General features: G+C 38.4%; 1 long non-coding RNA gene across 1 annotated transcript in view; it reads right to left on the reverse strand.

The window, feature by feature from the left end:
* Positions 1-444: 444 nt before the first annotated feature.
* LOC122453651 overlaps positions 445-22557 on the reverse strand; it is a 40828-nt gene continuing 18715 nt past the window's right edge. Inside the window, exons 2-3 of the long non-coding RNA XR_006273132.1 lie at positions 1180-1448; positions 445-675 (exon numbers count right to left, since the gene is read on the reverse strand). This is a non-coding gene — a long non-coding RNA (uncharacterized LOC122453651). The remainder of the gene's footprint in view (positions 676-1179; positions 1449-22557) is intronic.

The following is a 22557-nucleotide window of genomic DNA, read 5'->3' on the forward strand; positions in this document are numbered from 1 at the left end:
GTTACTAGTTGAAGAGAACAAAGAGGACTAGAACCACAGGCGCCAACCCACACGTTTCCTATTCATTTTGCTCATTCTCTGCGCTGCCTCTTTCCTTAAACCCTGCTCCCACCCCCAGGCTACTGTTCGGGAACTGTATGCTTAACACTGTCCATGTAACACTTTCAAACCGGTCATCCACATTTATTAAAAGAAAGGATCCAAGGAGAATGCAAAGAAAGAAAAAATATAAAACACAGTATGGCAGGACAATTTACTGATGTACTAAATTATGCTTTATTCTCAAATTACACTTCCGTCTTCAGCCCACTTCCAGAAAAAGAGCCACACCCTTTAGGTTCCTTTGTTGCAGGAGCTCAGGGTTTCCTTTTTGACTTTGTTTGTCAACACTTAAGAGCTCCTTGAAGGTATCATGGTATTATGTCATAAGGATGATGAGAAAGAAGTTATCTGACAGAGAGAGGGGGTCCCTTCCTCTCTTATCTGGGAAGAGAGGAGCTTACAACCTGTACCGCTTACCCTACGTGGAGCTTCAGCAGAGAAGATGTCCAGGGCCAGGTGTCATGGCAACAGCAGGGTTGGCTGCTTCAAGGAGACACTCACAGGCTTAGACAAAGTGCATATCAGTGGTGACATGTGGTCTCTGACTCTATTTTCTGGGCAAAATTTAAACCTCTGGAAGGAAGCAAAAGGAGTAATGACAAAGGTTGGATTTGTTTTTTAACTTGCTTAGTAACTCACAGGAAATAAAGTCATACAACATTTCTTAGTCACACATATGTATGATTCTAAATTGGACAGTTTCAAATGCAAACAAAATAGATTAAGCACATTTGTTAGCAGTGCATTCTACTTAGGTGTCTTTTTCTCCCAGGGGTTGTGTAGCTGCTGTTATTTCTTCTTTGGTTATACTTTGTAGGGCAGTGCCGACTTCTCCAAGGACCACGATTCTGTGATCAGAAGACCCAGACTCTATTATCTGGGCTTTGATTCTGTTCTATGGTCTTTAAGTTACTTTAAGTTACTTGAACACCATTTTGTGGTTGTCAAGAATTGTGAAGGCTGTGAGATTTTACTTACTGATTAGATAACAATAGTTAGCCTGCCATAGTTTCATGAATGTTGGCTGATGACATAAGACATAACTCTTGGGTCAAAGATGAAAGACTTATTACTCACAAGCACAGCAAGCAGCATGGGTAGCGTAGGTCAGTTCTTCCTTGTTTTCAAATCCCCGGGAGGCAATGCAGATGAACCCAGATGGATGCCGCGCATGTGTGGGTTGCATTTCAGAAAAAGATCTTTGAATTTAGGCAACTTAGATCTTTTATACTGGACAGCAAGCATGTCTGCCCTTTGTTCTGGTAGGAAACACTCTGTCTTCAAAGGCTGTTTGCTATACAAACCTTCTTGAAAAGACATTTTGGAGCAAAGGGCAGTCCGTGTCTCTGCAGAAATGTGATGGACACACAGAAAACAGTGCTGAGCCTGCTGTAGCATTTATAAAGGCTAAAAACTAACATGACCTCAACTCTCAAATAATTCAGTAAAAGAAACCAATTAGCTGGTTTCCGAAACAGAAAACTTCATTTTCCAGAGCTTCTCTTCCTGTGATTATGAAATAGGAATGATATCTGCTCACTCACTGCTTATTTTGAGAAATAAAGGAAAAAGAACAGTCTGACAGATGCTCTGAGTTTCATGATGGACACTCTGAAATAGAAGCGCATCATATGAAAACATTCTGGGTTCTAATCACACTATTATTCTCTGATGCCCTTGAGGGAAGTATGATAAGCATACAGATATTTCACTCTGATAATGTGAAAATATTAATTTGTTCATGCTGAATGTGAATTTAAGCCATTAATTTCATCAAACTATAAAGCTGACTTGTTTAGTTGCTCAGTCATGTCTGATTCTTTGCAACCCCATGGACTATAGCTTGCCAGATTCCACTGTCCATGGGACTTTCCAGGCAAGAATACTGGAATGGGTTACCATTTCCTCCTCCAAGGGGATCTTCCTGACCCAGAGATCAAACCTGCCTCTTTTGCATCTCCTGCAGTGGTGGGCGGATTCTTTACTACTAAGCCACCTGGGAAGCCATAAAGCTAACTGCCTGTGTGCCTGCTAAGTCGTTTCATTCATGTTAGACTGTTTGCAAACCTAGGGACTGTAGCCCACCAGGTTCTTCTGTCCATGGGATTCTCCAGGCATGAATACTGGACTGGGTTGCCATGCCCTCCTCCAGGGGATCTTCCCAACCTGAGTCTCTTAGGTCTCCTGCATTGGCAGGTGGGTTCTTTACCACTAGCACCACGGGGGAAGCCCATAAAGCTGATTCCTGCTGCTGCTGCTAAGTTGCTTCAGTCATGTCCGACTCTGTGCGACCCCATAGACGGCAGCCCACCAGGCTCCACCATCCCTGGGATTCTCCAGGCAAGAACACTAGAGTGGCTGCCATTTCCTTCTCCAATGCCTGAAAGTGAAAAGTGAAAGTGAAGTCACTCAGTCGTGTCCAACTCTTCGGGACCCCATGGACTGCAGCCCACCAGGCTCCTCTGCCAATGGGATTTTCCAGGCAAGAGTACTGGAGTGGGTTGCCATTGCCTTCTCTAGTAAAGCTGACTAGATGTCCTTAAATGTTCTGTTTTTATTGAAATCACTGTTTAGATTTCTTAAGAAAGCCAACAGATTTGTTGTCTGTAACATTGCTGCATAGCTCAGGAACCTCGGGTTCTCCTTACAACATCTTCTCTACACCCCTATGTCTTTTCCTGAAGACAATGATTCTTTATCACGTATACTCTATATCCCCTACACAAGAAAACCTAGAGCCACACTCTAGACCTAGTTAATCGATACATTTAAGGATAGAGCCTGAAATGTGCTTTTTAAAAGGCCCCAGGTGATTCTGGAAGTCACTAAAGTCTGAGGAACAAACCTTTAAAATAACCACCAATAGAATTTCAGTAATTGTATTCATTTTCTAAATTATAGACTGCAAGATAGATGCATAGGCCAAGAAAGAGAAAATAATTGTTTTTTAATTAAATAGAATGACTTCTAAAGACCAATTATATCTTAATTATATATATGTAAATAGCCTGATTAACAACAATTGGAAAAGGGTTACATAAAGTATTATATGTCCACTCAATGGAATATTTTGCAGTTGTTGCAAATGATCCTTATGAAAACTGATTAAGCAATATAAAAATATCTATGAAAGATATACAAAAATGTACAGTACAAAATTGCATGCACATAACTTCTACAACTAAATATATATATGAGTTTAGGAAAAACTAAGAGAGAAAAGGTCAGAGTTATGGATGAATATGCCACTTTGTCTTTTTTCAAAAATATATTTAATGTATTTTTTCTACAATTTAAGCTAAAGAAATAGATTGTGATAGAGTATGGGAATCCAAATTGCAGCCTCTGATAATTCTATAAAGTAGAATAACAGTGTTATTTTATAAGTATTATGAAATGAGAATAAGTGAAAGTAACTAGTTCTGTATATTTTGATTTCTGATGGGGCCTAGATTTTACATTAATGTATTAAGGTCTTTTCATTTCCATCATCTTCGCCCTAACATCCAAACACTTATCCTTTAAGACTTTTAACTCACTTCTCGAACTAGAAACTAAATACTCTCCCTTTTCTCCTCCCTCCCCCAGTGGCTTCAAGTTCCTGCATCTGTCCACTGTCTCTCAAGGGATAGCACCATGATCTAGCCTCCAAAAAGTACCTACATTTCCCTTCTCTGGAAACCCACAATAGAATTCACAATAAATTTTGCTCTGCAGTGTAAAAGTCACCTGATTGGCCTACGAAAATTAGACATACTTGGGTTTTTTTTTTTTTAGAGATTTTTGGTTCTTCTTAGAGTTTCAGTTTAGGAGGAAAGAATTTTTTCCCTCTACTTACAAGTTGAAAACATGATATTGAGACTCTGAAGATGAAATACCTCTCTTCAACCACCCCCTTTTCTCGTAAGCAGTAAACTAACGTAAATAAAATTAAATCTTGTGTCAGGGATGCCATGACATCCCTGTTCAGGAGGTGCAGCATACAAGAGCTTAGTCAAGAGATTAAGTGGGGGCCAACATGGAGTCAAAACCCTGCTCACAAGATCTTTTCCTTTGTTTAAGGGACTGTACATTCTCCTCAGGGCTTCCCTAGTAGTTCAGACGGTAAAGAATCTGCCTGCAATACAGGAGACCTGGGTTCGATCTCTGACTCAGGAAGATCTCCTGGAGAAGGGATGGGTTACCCACTCCAGTATTCTTTCATGGAGAATTCCATGGACAGAGGAGTCTGGCAGCTACTGTCCATGGGGTCGCAAAGAATCGGACATGACTCAGTGATTAACACTTTCACTTTCACATTCTCCACTGGGAGATGAAATCCTCCTTATGTTTGTTTATTTTTAAAGCTCCTTGATTGCATGGTTTTCACCCCATCAAAATGCCTGCCCAGGAAAGACTTCAATATAGCAGACAACCTGTGAATACAGAAATGTTCCCTTTCTTAGCATTTTTCCCCCACCTGTCCTTTTAACCATAATGGGAAAGAAAGGAACTAGATCAGACCCTCCCAAGACGACTACTGGTGCTCAATTTCTTCAGGGAATACAGACTCCTGAACAGAATATGACTCATGTTTACCTGACTTAACACTAGCATCTGTCCCACTCAAGCACAATTCCAGGGAAGCTCAATAGTAATGATACTGGTGCCCCTAAAAATGCCATAACTCCTTCAGGATATTGAGAACAAAAGGTCAGCTGGCTCTTTGTATCTACAGTAAGTCTTCCCTATCAAATGATACAAACTTTCAGTTATAAAATAGGCAAATACTCAGGATGTAATGTACAATATGATAAATGTAATTACCACTGCAGTATGTTATATGTGAAAGTTTATCCTGAGTTCTCATCATAAGAAAAAATTTTTTACTATTTCTTTAATTTTGCAACTATGTAAGATGTAGATGTTCATTAAATTTATTACGGTAATCATTTTGTGATGTGTGTAAATTAAATCATTTTTCTGTATACCTTAAACTTTTACAGTACTGTATGTCAATTATATCTCAATAAAACTTGAAAAAAATTTTAAGTAAAAAAAGTCCTTTCTCCTTATGTGCTTTAACTTCAGAAATAATGTGTGCATACAAGTGCTTAACACAAAATCCAGAATCATTGTATACCTAATGAGTAACAAATATTCTCATCATTGTTGTCTCTCTCATCTAAATTTTGAGTAAAGAGGAAACCAGTCAAACACTCAATTGTAGGTGGGAAGAACACAAAGTAATGCACTGGGTAAGTTTCAGACTAGTTCCAAAATTGTATTTTCCGCTTAGCTAACCCTTACCCAGATTAATGAATGTTCATATCATGCTTAGTATTGAAACCATAACTTGTGACAGTCATGTGCCCACACAGCTGCCCCAAACCACCACAAAACTGCTTCTACCACCAAACCCATCTTATTGTTATCAATTCTTTAACCGCTGATTTTTTTATAGAACTACTTATTTCTAGCTTTTTCTCTAATTCAACTCTAACAAAAACTACAGCTTTAATTTTAGTTATTTAATAGTGTCCATTTTGTGGTTATTCTCAGAAAATTTTTCCTATGAAGTCATCTTAGTGATTTAAGCAGTCTATTTTTTCATTTATATTTTTAAATTATGAATATGTTAACATTTACAGGAGACTTGGAAAATACAAAACAAAATTACATATAGTTCTGCTATATATTAAAATTAATTTTAAGTAGATAAAGATTTTTAGTTGGAGTTTCAATATCAAACTCAAAAATTAATAGAATAAATATTATTCTATCTAAAAAATAGAATAAATAAATAAATATTCAGAGAAGTAGAAGGATATAGTAGACCTGAAAATCACTGTGAACCAATTCAACATAATTAAGATTTATACAATTCTCACACAGGAAACAAATTCTATTCAAGTTCCCATAGTCTGTAAACTAGGAGACACTGGAACATATCCAAGGACATAAAACAAGATGCAAAAATTTCATGGTCTAAAGGTATTAAAATCATACAGGGTCTGTTCTCTTATCATTGTGGAATTGTGTTAGAAACCAATATCAAAAGATATTTTAAAATAACCCACATATTTTCAAATGCAATGTGACATTTTCAAGCAGTCTTGAACACATCAAATTATACAGAAGAAGCAACACCAGAATTAACCTTTGACAACAGTTTTTATTCAGTTCCAGCCATAATTCAGAAATATGAAGAGTCTTAGAAACCCATAATGTTAACTACTGAGTGTTAAGACTGAATAAATCTCTGAATTAGACTGTTTGAAGTTATGAGTCTATCCCAGTTCCACCTGTATCTAATTCAAATCAAGGTTCAGACACCATGCAGCTCATTGAATTCCCTTGGTGTCTCCAGGCTTGGTCCAATCTGATTCTCCACCTAAAGTGGCAAAGACTGTCAGGCCAGAATTAGTAGGTTATAGGATGTATAGAGAGTCTAAGAGTTAGACTGACGTTTGCCTCTCATCTCCACAGGGAGAGAAGGAGCATATCATAGAATCAGAATAGATGAAGATTTATCAGAAAGAGAATGATGAGAGATGATGGAAAGTGAGAGGAGCAGATCACAGCTCACTGCCATGATATAAAACACAGCTGGACACACCTACCTAATGTGTGTGTCAGGTGTAACTTGACTATGGATTCTCAAAAAGAAATACTTGTCAGACATCCATCATGTTTGGGAAATAGCTTTATGGATATCAAAATACATGATCTAACAGGCCCTTCTGCCCCCTGGGGAACACAGCATTAATGCTATACAAAGATCACAGGCCCTAGAGACAGACATACCTGGATTCAAATCCTGGTCTGCCATTTACTATGTTCAAGTTACTTGGTCCCTCAGAGCCTATTTTATCCTCTGAAAAACATCTAATTCACAAGGGAGTTGTGAAAATGCAATGAGAAAGCCTAACCCAGCACAGAATAGGCTCCCAATAAAATTTAGCTTCTTATAAAAAAAAAAAATGTTAGCTTCCTGCTCCTTTCCTTCATAGGAATTTGCCTACTAGGTGTTAAGGTAATAAAAAGAATCTCTGAATTTTCAAGATTAGCCTTTTGTGGAGCGGCTCCACTTCAAGGCAGTCCAATTAACACCCACTCTTCACCTTCACCCATGTGTTCATCAGTCTCAACAGGGTTAATCACTAGAAGGAGGTCACAGAGCAGATTCAGGCCTCCTGATTCTTAATCCCAATTTAACTTCTGAGTATCTGCAGCAGGAAACCTGACGTGCAAAGGCTTTATTTGTAGTTTTTAAAAAATAAATGGCTCTTCAAATTCATGCTCCTCCTGCCCCATCCTTCTAGGTTCTAACACAATAAAAAGATATTTCTAATTAAATGTTTACAATTATTTTTATATTAATTTATGTCACATATATTTATGCTATAGGAGAACTGCTTTTTATGAAGTAAAAATACTTATTATTATTTTTCCCCTGCAGGGTTTTCTTTTAAAGGTCTTTAAAGAAATAAAATATCAAGACTTTGCAATGCTGTTTGCACAGAACAATCAACTGGGGACATTTTAAAAATAATGACACTTGGGACAGACCTTAGACCAATTAAATCAGTGTCTCTTGGGGTGGTGCCAGGCATTGGAGGGTTTCTAAGTTCCCCCAGATGATTGTAATGAGCAGCCTGAGGGAAGTAGAATGGCAAAGCCATGACTAGTTCTCTCCTCTTTGTTTATTATACCTCTCCCCGCTGATTAATCTCTGAGTCCCGACTCCAGCCAAGGCTCTGGATGGGATTTTAGAAGAGCCACATCATCCCTTTCCAGGAAAGAGCCCAGTGAGTCTGCACTCACTTCCCAAGCTCAGCCCCGAAGCATTTCCTATGACACAGCTGTTCCTTTCAACCCTCCTAATGACTTGGCTTGGTTCTACGTCCCCACTGCACTGGGCTCCTCTTTTAAACTTGTGCTAAGAATGCCTCCATCCTGTGGTCATGAGAGATTTTGTTCTGTCTGCTAGTCCTTCAGGTTCAGGTTCCCTTGACAGAGCAAGAATCACCTGGGGATCTCGTCAGAATGCAGAAGCAGGGCCCACAAATTCTGCATGTCTAAAAGCCTGATGGTGCTGCTGCTGCTGCTGGTCCATCAACCATATGTAGGTAGCAAGGACATGGATGGTCTCTTCATCCTTAAATTCTAAGGAAGAATCAATTCTGTTATTTCAAGGCCTTTTTTTCTCTTGTGGAACATTCTTTGCTACTTCCAGTATATTTCATGTTGAGCATTTAAAGCACAATTAAAGCATCGCTTCCACACAAAAACACGATCCATTTTGTGAAAACCCACTTTTATATTCAGTTCACAGGAAGTACCATGGTAAAAAGAAAGAATTTTTCTGTGTAAATTAACTGAAAGCTACAATTAGGAGCAGTATATCCAATGAAGATATCAACCCAAGTTGGTAAACAAACACCAGCATATCGCTTCTGGAGCCCTTGGCAGGTATCAGTGACCATTCATAATATTCTTTCTCTCTGAGCACAAACTTAGCCTTAGACTCCTTCCCAACACAGTATCCAATATCCAATATTTGCATCCCTGACATGGGTATGATGAGAAACAACTCTAAGAAGAGCATTTCCCAAAGAGAGTAGAATTTTATTTATTCTGGCCAAACAATAACATTTCTTGGTGACACCAACCTGACAGTGAAAATAAATTAGTATGTTCAAATGGTCACACACTTAAGATAACATTATATATATTTTATCCATAACTATGTAATTGTATTTGTGCTTTATCAATACTTCTAAAATCCTTGATTTGAGTCTTCCTGATCTACTATCAACAACAAACAGAAATAGTTTTAAATGGTACTCTAAAATAGCTTTGATAGAAAACCCATAGAAAACATTTAGGACATTTGTTCCACACCCCACTTGCTACCATGCAAAGAATATGGTCTCTCCATGACTACATCTCCTGGTTCCTTGTCAATTGGTGTATATCTGGAAAGCATGTGGCTTAAATCAGAACTCCCAAAACGTTTGGATTTTATGCACTAGTAATATTTTCAAAAAATATTTTGGGGACCAATATAAAGCTGTTCATCTTTAATTTACTAAGCAAAGATATAAAACAAATAATGACCATACACTAACACTGCTGTTTTATTTTTTAAAAGCACACATTAATACCAAAAAAATTAAGTAGGAGGGAACAACTCTCAGAATAAAAGGTGGTTCTTTAAAGTGAATAAAGTTAGCTTTAGGAAAAAAATCACTACATTATCTTCCTCATCACATGGCCTGTTAAAAGCTTTATCATAGACAGTAGATTATATACTGTCCTTTGGGCACTATGGATTTAAGTAACTAGAACTCTGGGTAGCAGGTAATGTTTTCCTCATCAACAATAAGAACTAGGGTCTTTCTTTGCTCAGGGAATTGGCTCTATTTGAACCAGACTTGGAAATCAGTGCCTGCCTAAATCCGCCCTGTGCATATCATGGTGTTGTGCCCTGTATGGAGGACACCCAGCTGTCCCTGTAGGGCCAGCTCCTGTATCCATCTGCTCCATCTCAGCTTCTTTCCCTCATCTGCTTGTCCATAGTGATAAATTCTATCATGTATACATATGGCAATCCTCTCTCCAACCTACTGAGGAAAAGGCCAGGTTATGGACAAAATGAGCTTTCCCTTTCTTCATTTATCCTAGAATATGAACCTCTGATTTCTAGCAAGTCACCATAAACTATTTTACACTATGTGGGTTGCTTTTATGAACCCACTTATGAGGCAGCCCACACAGTATTAAGTACTTAGAAGAGGAACAAGTTTCTGATTCTCTGTCAGATTTTAATCCTGCCATTGGTTTTAAGAAGCTGCATTGGCTTTGAAAAGAAGGCAAAACAATTCTGTTTTCTCCCAGTCTTAAGCTGGCCTCAATGACAGAAAAGATGAAATCAAAGAAAAAAAATTGGAGGGATTAGAGAAATAATAACTTTTGAACTCTTTACTAGCAGGTAGGCTGTGAAAGCAGTGGCAGGATTTCAAGCAAGGGAAAGGCAGGAATCAGGCCAAGACTGTAACACCAAGATTGGAAGTACGATATTGGAATCAAGAGTAAAGCAGAAATAGCACAGGCCACGGCTGTGAGTCTTGATCGTGCCAAAACTAGGAACACAATAGATCAGCATTAGATCATTATTTGAGACTCAGGAACATAAAAGGCCAGAGGCAGGAGAATGCTTAGTGAAGCCCCTGATTCAGGCTTTCTGGAAAAGAAGATCTAAGAGACCTTAAATAGACCTCTTGGAAATCTGCTCCTCTGTTGGATCTAGCCTAAAAAAATAACTCTCATTTGAACAGTCTATTCATTGCCTGTTTGTGGAAACTACTCTGAAAGAATGATGAAAGCCTCTGAGGTTGATTCTACACACCAAACTGGTTCGGTCATATTGACTAAAGCAATACTTTAAATAGGTCTGTAAATCAAGCCATTGTGTTCTGTTGATAGATACAGCCTGAATCTACACTTTGTGTTAAAATTGTCTCAATAATAAAATTACTGATGTGTGTAGCAGTATAAGTAGACCTGTCCTGTTGCCTCTGGTTTTCTTCTGAAGTCCCAGAGCAGAGAACAATGTTAAGAGCTCAGATCATAAATTTGCTCAGAAGTCACTCAAAAAAGCTAATCCAGAAACTCAACTTTAAAAATAAAAGGCAGTAAGGTGATGAATCCTGACAAGATTATAGTTGGCATGGGGGTGGGATGGGGGTTGGGGAATGTGGGGGAAGGAATTGTTCAGAGAGTAATCATTTACTGAAAAATTTCAAAAGGAAATGATAACAAAAAGACAAAGGATAAATACTGGTGTGCATTTAGAAAGAAGGGAACACTTTTGCAATATTAGTGGAATTGTAAATTGGCACAGCCACCATGGAAAACAGTATGGAGGTTCATAAAAAAATTAAAAATAGAGCTACTGTATGATCCAGCAATTCTACTTCTGGGAATATACCTAAAGGAAATGAAAACACTAACTCAAAACTATATCTGCATCACCATATTCATAGTAGTATTATTTATAATAGCCAAGACACAGAAGCCACCTAAGTGTCCATCTATGGATGAATAAAGAAGTTGTGAGATACATGCATATATATATAATAATATGAATATTATTCACCCATACAAAAGCACAAGGAAATCCTACCATTTGTTGCCATCCATAAGCATGGATAGACCTTGAAGTCATTATACTTGGTGAAATAAGACAAAGAAGGAATAAGATCTCACTTACATGTGGAATCTAATATAAAACAAAGAAACAAACCAACTCACCAAATTCATTGAAAAAGAAATTAGGTTTGTGGTTACCAGAGATAGAGTGTGGGAGGAAAAGGAGTTCAAGGAAGGTGGTCAGAAGATACAAACTTCCAGTTATAAATAAGTGCTAGAGATGTAATGTCCAACATGATGACCATAGTTAACTCTGCTACATGACATCTAGGAAAGTGAGGAGAATAGATCCTAAGAGTTATAATCACAAGGAATTTTTTACCTTTTATTTTTGTTGTGTCTATAAGAAATGATGGATGCTAACTAAACCTAGTATGGTAATTATTTCACAATATTTGTAAATCAAACCATTATACCATACACCTTAAACGTAAACAGTGATGTATGCCCATTATTTCTCAGTGAACTTATGGGGGAAAAGGGAAATAATGGTTGAGATACAGAGCTTCAATTAGTCTCCTCAGATTTTGATAGGATTTATCACCTTAATATTTAATGGGTGGACTTAAATCCTTGCTAATTTATCATGGCATCCAGTCCCATCACTTCATAGCAAATATATGGGGAAACAATGGAAACAGTGACAGACTCTATTTTCTTGGGCTCCAAAATCACTGCAGATGGTGATGGCAGCCATGAAATTGAAAGATGCTTACCCCTTGGAAGAAAAGCTAAGACCAACCGAGACAGCATACTAAAAAGCAGAGATATTACTTTGCCAACAAAGGTCCATCTAGTCAAAGCTATGGTTTTTCCAGTAGTATGTATGGATGTGAGAGTTGAACTATAAAGAAAGCTGAGTGCTGAAGAATTGATGTTTTTGAACTGTGGTGTTGGAGAAGACTCTTGAGAGTCCCTTGGACTGCAAGGAGATCCAACCAGTCAATCCTAAAGGAAATCAGTTCTGAATATTCACTGAAAGGACTGATGATGAAGCTGAAACTCCAATACTTTGGCCACCTGATGCGAAGAACTGACTCATCTGAAAAGACCCTGATGCTGGAAAAGACTGAAGACAGGAGAAGAAGGAGATGACAGAGGATGAGATGGTTGGATGGCATCACTGACTTGATGGACATGAGTTTGAGTAAGCTCCAGGAGTTGGTGATGGACAGGGAAGCCTTGCATGCTGCAGTCCATGGGGTTGCAAAGAGTTGGACATGACTGAGTGACTGAACTGAACTGAATTTATCTCCACACAGAGGCTCGATTGCCCCTGAATATCAACTTCCATAAAACTGAACATCTCCTCACCACCATAGTCCCATTCTCTCTACATCCTTCATCTAGGTCCTAGGGTGACTACAAAGTTTCAGTGAAATGAGAGATTTGCATACAGTATCTAGAATGTTGTCTGGCACAGCAGTTTCTCTCAGTCACAGGCATTACCAACTTTCCAGTCATCTACTTACAGATCCAGTAGCATCGTCAACAACTGCTTTTCCTTGGTTTTCCACAATCAGTCCCCACATTCGGCCAATTTTACAGTCAAAGCATCATTCCTAACTGACTTCCTTACCTCTGGCCTTCTTCTCTTCATTAGATTATAATGTTTTATACCTCTCTGTATCCCACAAACTAGTACAAAATAACTTCTACTCAGAGCTTTCAGCCATTAAATAACCATTTCCTCTGAAGATTCAGAAGAGAATGGTATATAAAAAAGATGTCTCCTCTAGATGACAGAAATTTTTAAAACATAATGGGAAATCCCAACAAATAAATATCCAAGGTACATTTAGCCTCAGAAATTTACAAGACTCCAAAGCTATTCTAGCTGTGGTTCCACCTGTTTCCAGAGCATGACCCCCTAACTCTGGCAAGGAGCACTCGACTGGGAATAAACCTTGCCCAGTATTCCCGTGCCTGCTGGGTTACCGGTTGGGTGAAAACTGGTTCTTGTGCAGGCAGCTTCCCTGACAAGCCCCCACTTCATTCCAACCACTTTCATTCAAAGCTACAAACCCAATCCCCATGGAAACGTTCTCTGCTTTTAGAGGAGACTCAGGTTGTGCACCTAAACTAAGTGAATTTTCCACTTATTCTGATTATTATAGATTCTCTTCTCAAGAAAGAGTATGTCATATGGTAGAAAGAGCTGGGATCCAGAATCAGACAGGCCTCAATTCAAACCCTGGTTCTATTTGGTAATTGTGTGACCTTGCCATTTCTGTTTTTTCACCTGCAGAATGAGAACAAAATCTACTTAATAGTGTGGCTGAGATGAGTCAATTCCAGAAAAGAGGGAATGTCCAAAGCCTTTAAGTCTCTTTTTTCTGTGAATAAGAGTCTTGTTACTATAGGAAGTTTTTCTTAACATGTAATGCCAATAGGAAATTCTTCCTTTGGATATATCATTAACTCAAATGTATAATTAACCTCATAGGACTTTTGGGTACTGTGAGGGTACAAATTATGTGCAAATCATGGCTTCCACTCTCAAAATACATGGAATAATTCTAGAACAGTAAAAGAATATATAAGATATAGCTAAACTGTGTGTTTCAGAATTTCAGTGCTTAGAAAAGTTCCAGAGACAGGAAAGTCTCCCTAATGATAGGGGAAAGTTTCAGCATAGGGAAAACAAAAAAGATTTCTAATTCAAGAACAGAATGTTCACAATGAATGTGTCATTAAATACTAAATTAACTATGTTTGTTTCAAGTTGGATAACTTCATTTTTCTTCTCAAGAATCCCCACCTCAGCCTTGCACACTGGGTAAGAGCCCATCTCTGCAGCCCACCTGCACTCAACCATCCTTGTTCACATTTTCACTCCCCACCTTTACCTGTGCTCCACCGTCTTTGCTTCTTAATTTTCTCCTATGTCCTATCCCCTCATAAACAAGTTCTGTGTTAGAAGTTTCAATGATGACAAGAAACAGAATGATAAAATATTGATGTGTTAGAGCCAGATGTCATTTTAGACATCATAGATCACCCTTCCCTTCATCCACTACTTTCCATCTTCCACTACAGTTCAGTTATTCATTATTTCACTTCAAAGATATCTAAGCCACCCTACCATATACAACATTCCCAGTAACTGTATTCACTGCTAAATCCCATTTGTCCTTAAGAATTTATCTCCTGCTCCTTCTCTATGTCATCAGGTTAGACAAAACTGAGAAATGGATAAAACTCTTTGGTACTCCTAACCTCTTCATTCTTAGCCCACATTCCTCTTCATTGACCACCCCCATCCTAGTTCCTCAAAAATTTCTCATTTCCCTTATCAATAGTCATCATTAGAGTCTTCAGTTACCCCAAGGTTTAATGGCCCATAACAGTATAATGGTTCTCCTTTATGAACTACATTTTAATTGGGGTAAAAGATTTCTTTTACAAGTAAAGGTCTAGCCTATTTTGGACACCAGTAAAGGAGAATTTGGGGAGCCCCAAGGCTTCAGTGGGGAGCTGAGAAAACATTTTAGAGCTAAAACTTGTTATATTTATCTTCAAGTAATATAGATAATATAGTTCAATAAAAGCTACTGTTGAACATTGTCATAACAGGCTAAAATGAAAACAAATCCCCTACATTCAAAAGTTTCCAGCTGAAACTGTATATTTCCTCCCAGTTCCAAAACCACTCTTTGTTGTATGCCCTATTAAATGGAGTTGAAATGTTGGAATATTTCTTCTTTCAATAAGCGTGATGTCAAGCTTTGTCAGTGTAGAGAACTGGAGAGACACTATGAGAAGAACAGGGCTTCTCCTACTGATTCTGGTACTTTCCACTTGCTTCTTCCTGTTCCCAGCTCATTGCTGCCAGCTTCAGGTTTGACGTTCAACCAGTGGCACTCATCTCCATCAAGTTACTCTGGCACATGTACAGACAGCTTCTCATCAAGTTTCAGCCGCATCCTGATTGACAGCTTCTTAATGAGTCTCATAGGCATCCCAGAAATCATCTGCAGAAGCCCATCCCAGAAGCCCATCTGCACTTTGGAAGAGTGGTTCCTGCTTGTCCAGTATTCATAGATCAATCCTAATCTGGGCAACTGGATTGCAAAATTCTCTGCAATCCAGTGGTCCACAGCCATACCTTTTCCAATGTGGCCTTAATCTCAGCCTTGGGGAAGAGGAATATTTTCCACATTTGCTCCCTCTTTGGATACCCTCCATGAACCCTAGGCTATTCTTTTGAGTTATCTTTACCCTTTATAAATCACCATCTGTTACAATTGCTAATTCTTTATATAAAATTTTTCCTGTTTAAATTACTCTGTGGTATCTGTTTCCTCTATTGGCTTCTCACTGATATAAGAAGGGGGAGGAAAAAAAATCTTCATTTCTGAAGAATAAACTATCAAAGCATTTGTTTAAAAACTCAAAGAATGCAAAGAATCAGACAGTTTGACTTTCTGCCACAGCAATCTGTTGCAAATGAACATAATACCTTGATTATAATAAATGAGACAGAAAAAAAAACAATGAACATTCAAATCTTAGAAAAAAACTCTCATATTAAGCCTGCAATAAAACAAAGCAAAATAAACAAACAAAATTAAAAATTCAAACCTAAATACACAAGGGCCCTAATCAATTGTCAAGTTTCAGTATTGTTGTGCCCAAATGATCATGTCCTGTACTTATTTTTAAAAATCATCTGAGGGATCAAGGAAAAGGAAGCCAAACTAGTTAGACTTTTACATTTGTTTTCTGCAAAAATATTAGTACAAAACACGCCACAAACAGATCTGCTGGAAACATAAGGCCTACAGTCATGATACTTTGTACATGATGTTCAGAGTTTCACTCTGACTCGTGAGATTCATGACTGTCTCACGGAGTTATTATAAAGATCAGTACCTAGGACAGTGCTTGCCGCATAGCAACTTCTCCAAAAGTCTTTTTTTTTTTTGATGGCTATTGCTGTTACTCATGATTTCTTTTTTTACTTCAATGAGTATCATAGCAAGAAGATTTTGGTTACCAGTAACAGAAAAGCCAACTCAAATTAGCTTAAACAATTTTTAAAAGTGCTACATAATAGGGAAGTCAAGAGATAAAGGAAAGTAAACTCTGTATTCCAGACCAGAGCTCTGGAACTCACTCAGATTAGATTGACTTGAGTCACTTAATAGCTCTCACCAATAGATCTGCTCACCACAATAGCAAAGTTCAGGGAAATGTTATATGCTGACTGATTTAAGACAATCCTAGTTTACCCATATCCACGGGGTCTCTAAGAGTTGGACTCGACTGAGCGGCTTCACTTTCACTTTTCACTTTCTTGCATTAGAGAAGGAACTGGCAACCCACTCCAGTGTTCTTGCCTGGAGAATCCCAGAGACAGGGGAGCCGGGTGGGCTGCCGTCTATGGGGTTGCACAGAGTCGGACACGACTGAAGCGACTTAGCAGCAGCAGCAGCAGCAGCAGCTTACCCATGGAATCAAGGGTGGAGTTTTCCCAAACTGTACATAGACTATAAGGGGGAAAAAGAAAAGACAATATGGATGCTACACAGAGATATAAAAAGATCTTGCTTAAATAATTTAATTTGCCTCTGTCTAGTTTTCCTGTAAAGCTCGTTTAAATTCACATTGTGATTTTATAGAGACTATGAATAAACAACAACAAAAATCTCACATAGTCTCATCATGTGCTAAGTGGTTAAATTCTCTAGATATACTCATTCAGTCCTCAAAACTACCATAAGATTTAGGCAAGGAGCTATCCAAGAATGGAGTTAGGATTTGGAACCTAGACAATAAGTTTCCAGGAACTGTGTGCCTAACCCTTCTGCTAGACTACCTCTCAATAAAGCAGTGATTTTTCCCATTCAAAGCCTGAAAGCCAATGAAAAGAGACAAAGCACATAGGCCTTTTGCTTACAGAGTAATCTAAAGTTCTCTAGTCACCTCCACTCAGCTTCCAAACCTGAACAGCATCCAAATATTATAAAGTCAAGGATGATCAGGTGCATGGGATCTAGAATCTCTAATTCTTAAAGATAGGAAAGCTGTCAACACTATCAATCAGCTGCTTTGTATTGAAAAAGTCAATCTGAATCTCAGTTTCCCCTTTGAAGTAGAGGGCTACAACTAGGTTATCTAAAAAACAGCATATACACATATACACACACAATTACTCCTACACTTCTAGTACGACCTCAATTTTTCCTCCTCAAACAATAGCTTGTGATTTTACTTGGAACCCATGTTTATTAAATTTTTTATCATGTTTCTGGAATCTCTCCAAATATGATCAAATTAAAAAGGAACTTAACTGGTAAACCAAAGAATAAATAACACACAAGAAATCATGAAATCTCTTTGCAAGATTCAGCTAGTTAATCCTCCCAACAACCCCCTGGAATCAAGCTAAACCATTTTCAAAGGTCAGATCTTTGAAAGCCTGACTTATTTTATTAAAGCCATAGAAAAATCCAGAGTTTATGGATTATCCTTCCTGTCTCTCCCTCTTTTCTTTTCTCACTGCCATCATGTCTTAGAGGTTATAGATGGGGTAAAATGTTTTTTTTATCTCCTCATTTATATAGAATTACAAGTTGGAACTATTAATCCTGCTAATGTTAGAAACTATATCAGGACTAAATTACTGTGCTGTATGCTTGCATAGAAAATTATTGATGCACATTAAGCACCTCAGAGCAATTTCAATTTCATAAATTTATAAATCCAAAATAAATATGTCTCAGGTAGTGCAAAATTTGCTTTCCACCATTTATAAATTCTGGACCTTCATAAAGAATCCAAATAATTTCTAATTTCTCTGTTCTAATACCTAAACCATTTTCTGGGTTTCTCAGCTTGATAGAAAGTGCCTGTGAGACTCATTCTTTTGGTTGGTGATTCTCATTAACCTCAGACAAGAGAAATCCCAGTACATAGATCAAAATGAAAGGACCAGTTGGCAATAAACTAAATATATTGCTACATTGGCCACTAAAAGAGAAAGTAGAATGTATAATACTGAAACAAACCTTTCTGTGATGAGGTACCTTCATTCCCTGATGAAATTCTGTCAATTTATAGAGATTTTTTATGGAGACTTAGATCATTCACCTTGTATCTGGTAGGAAGTATCACGGATTTTTTTATGAGACTTACTGAGCAATCCATAACAGATTAGAAGAGAAAAAAATTGAAGGCTAAGTAAATCTGCAGAAACAAAATGTGCACTGTCATCTTCCTTAACTAATGGTATTGAATCTGCTCCAAGGCTGCTCTAAAATTGACACTTGAGAAAAAGCAGCAAGCCTAAAACCTCCTCCACTTCTCCCCATGATCCCTACTCCTGCCCCACACTCCTTTTGCTGTCTCTAGTAATATCATCCTTACATGCCCATCCTAAGACCAAACTGGTAGATATCAGGCAGGGATCAGAGGTGACATACGCTCAGTTTGTTAACTTCCTGGCAGGCTGGAAGCTTTCAAATCGGATGTGAGAAGAAATAAAAAGTGGTGGAGAACACATCTGAATTTCTTTCTGCCTCTAAGATTTCGTGCTCTCAGTGACTGAAGGAATCTATTCAATAAAATACACTGTAATGGACATCCCAGATGCACGACAGTGAAGTTGTTAAGAACACGGACTTTAGAGACAAATGTCAGAAAGTGAAAGTGAAAGTCGCTAAGTCTTGTCCGACTCTTTGCAACCCCATAGATTATACAGTCCATGGAATTCTCCAGGCCAGAATTCTGGAGTGGGTAGCCTTTACCTTCTCCAGGGGATCTTTCCCAACCCAGGTTGGGTTGCAATGCAATCCGCATTGCAGGCGGATTCTTTACCAGCTGAGCCGCAAGGGAAGCACAAGAATGCTGGAGTGGGTAGCCTATCCCTTTTCCAGCAGATCTTCCTGACCTGGGAATCTGAACCGGAGTCTCCTGCATTGTAGGCAGAGGTTTACACTTACTAGCTATGTGCACTTGGATAAATTAGTTACCTCTCTTTATGCCTCAGTTTTTGTAGCTATAAAAGAGCGCCATCTTCGTAGGGTACTTCAAAGAATTAAATGAGGTAATACATGTAAATCACTTAGAATTGTGCTAGGACCACAGGAAATGCTATGTAGGTATTAGTCATTTTATCTTAGCTGAGACTTTTTATAACCTTTCAATCTTCCCAAGCAGCGGTCATTTATCCCATGTTGATTTTTCCCCAGACCATGGAACTCATTATCTCCCAAGGTAACTTACTATTTTTCTTACTTGATCTTTCTACAGTGAAGCAAAATTGTCTTCCTTTTGTCTCCTACTTACCTTGAGGTTTACCTTGGAACTCTACAGAAGAATATAATTGATGTTTAAATGCTGTTATTTCCTTTCTATAAGCTAAACATCTTCCATTCCTGCAATCACATATATGTAACATGGATGAGTTTATAACTAGTTTATCTATGGTCTTGTTAAAGAGTGACACCTGGAAAGATGGGTCTGGAAGAAGAACTAGTGCTTCCCTCATTCTAGAGGGAATTCAAAGGTCCTATTCATTTTGGAATTTTATTAGCATCCCCCTATATCTACCTCAGGTGAAAGTCTTAAGTCTTTTTTTGTATGACTGCTACAAATTGCATCTCATCGTCCCTTTCTGACCATATGAAATTTTTTCCTGTTTTTTGTTTGTTTATAGGATGGTGGATGGTTGTAGAGTAATGTAGTCTGTAAGTAAAACTAGTAACTAGACAACTTTATAGTTACCCCTGTTATAGTTCATAAGGCATCAGCCTACAACATGAGTTTATCAGGATATTTTTGGATTTTAGTTTTATCAACCTTTATTTCTTCCTACATAACGAAGTGTCCTCTTTCTTTTGATAGCCAAAAATATGTAGCCATCATACAATGAGGATGGCAGAGTACTGGGAAAGGTAGAGTCCTACTTTTATTCCTAGTCTTAAAATAACTGGCCTAACATACTTCTTAAATGCTCAGGCTCTCTGGGCACCTCGCAGCTTTGGTTTGTAACAACAGTTACCCAAAACACTAAAATAGTGTCTATCTTTCATCAAGACTGTAAACAATCCTTTAGAATGTTAAAAGCCAAATTAAGATTTTAGGAAATTTTTACTTATAAATCTATAGAAATGAGCAAAAAGCCACAAGGCTAGCCTAAGGGAAATCAGAATGAACTTACTAAGAATATGCAAAAGGTACAAAATTGACTTTTAACCCTTGATCTTTTGCTTGCTCAGTTCCTGGATGTCTAGGCGGGCATCTTCTCATGAGTCGCTCTAGCTCTGAGAACTGCCTCTCTGCCCACACAGCACCTTGTATGTATCTCTGCTGTCATCTTTGGCAATGGGCGGAGGAAAATGTTGTTTGCTGTCTGTCTGTCCCTTAAAATCATGAGCCCCTCCAAGGCAAGAAAAATCATTTTAATGATTTTTACACCCAGCATAGAACCCAACACTTCATAGATAATATATGTTTATTGAGTTAGAATGACTACCTCCTCCCTACTTCCACCAAATCTCCTTCCCCTGTTCACTCTAATGGCACTTTGATTCTATAAGTCTCTATGACAGAAAATGTACATATCCCTATTGGAGCAATACCTTGGCAGAAATTTTTATGTTGCAAATTATCCATACCAACCATTCCTCCTAGTGCCGTTTATAGAGATTGAGGTGGTAGTGAAAAAAGAGTATCCATCACCCCCCCAAATGCCAGCCTTGTTGTGGCCATTGGCCAATGAAATCCCAGAGCATCAGCCCACCAACAAGTAGAGGCTAGAAAATTCTGCTTCTCCCACAAATACCATGCCTGGAACATGGATTTGTACTGCAGGTGTCTTTGTCACCACGTTTCCCAATTAAACACCTACCCGTGCAGCCTGGCTGCCTATCTCCTTGGCCAGAGTTACAGGCAGCTGGGTCCCCCTCCTGAAGGAAGAAGCCTATCTCTAAATCCCGGTCAGCAATGAGGAAAACCAGCTTTTGTGCCTTCCACCTCCTCCAGGGTAGACTCTGCTTTCCAGGAACTCTTCTTCAGGAGGCCTTTCACCCAGACCTGCCTAGGGAACCTTGTCGTTCTATGGTGGCAATCTCTTCATTCTTTGATTAGCAAACTGTTGGTTGTTCACCTCTGCCTGAATGGGAAACTCACTTGTGACTCCCAACCCCTAATTTGGGCTTGGAGCTCCCCGCCCACTGAGTCCCCTCCAGTCCTAACCATAATACTCTAACCCTTGTCAATACCAGCTTGGCTCTCTTGTCTCTCCAGACCAATTTGCTGCTTCCTCCCCTGCAGAAATCACTGTATTTCTGTCCGCTCTAGTCAGTGAGAGGAAAACAGGAGGGGGCGGGAATAGGAAAAGGAACCACTAGAGACAACAAAAACTTCCATCTGCTTCGCATGTTTTGCCTAGAGCCAGAACCAGCATAGGTTCTACATTCCACACACACAGCCAAAATTTCCTCCAAAAGAGTCTCTTTGTCTTCTTTGTCTTCTTTGTCTTGGCCTCAGGGCCTTCTTGCAAACAGTGCTCCATCAAGTTGAGACCGATTACCCAGGATTAGCTGGTTCTGCTGTGACTTTGGCTCAAACCAAGCTCATATACCAAAGTGAAAAAAAAAAAAAAGGAAGAGGGAAGGGGCCTAGAATGGAGGGATTATTGGGGCATTTCCCAGTTAAAGCATCAACAGCAATTTAAAAACAAACAAACAAAACTTATGTTTTTAATATCCAACTCAAAAAAGTAAATTCTTGAGAGAAAAGTTTTCCTTTCACCAATGGCTAGTTCACTTTTTTGTTGGCTATATTTACAGTATTAGATAGGCTTTGTTTTCCCATTACACACAAGAGAGTTTGAGGTTTATATCTGTAAGCTAATTAGACAATGTAAGGTGCTAAAGGTATTAATACTTCCTTATATGTTAGATAAGTAAATGGAATGTTTTTAATCATAATCTTGTTCATCATTTTAGATTAATTCAGAATTATTTCCTTTTTATACAATAATTTCTTCAGGAGTAGAAATATCTCAGGCTTAATTGATACTTAAGAGAGGGTGGTGTTTTAAGGTGGAAAAGAAACTAGACTGAGAATCTGAAGTTCTAAATTCTAGTCTTTTACTGACTGGGAAACTTTGAGTAAGATCTCAGAGTTCTCATCCACAAAATGCAGGAGTTGAACGAGGAAAGGGTTCCATTGCCACAGTCCTTTTCTTGTTTAATAACCTGCTACGCTGAGAAAAATACACTCAGATTCAAAAAACAGATTTTAATT

The sequence above is a fragment of the Cervus canadensis genome, chromosome 15 (assembly GCF_019320065.1).
Source record: "Cervus canadensis isolate Bull #8, Minnesota chromosome 15, ASM1932006v1, whole genome shotgun sequence".
NCBI lineage: Eukaryota > Metazoa > Chordata > Mammalia > Artiodactyla > Cervidae > Cervus > Cervus canadensis.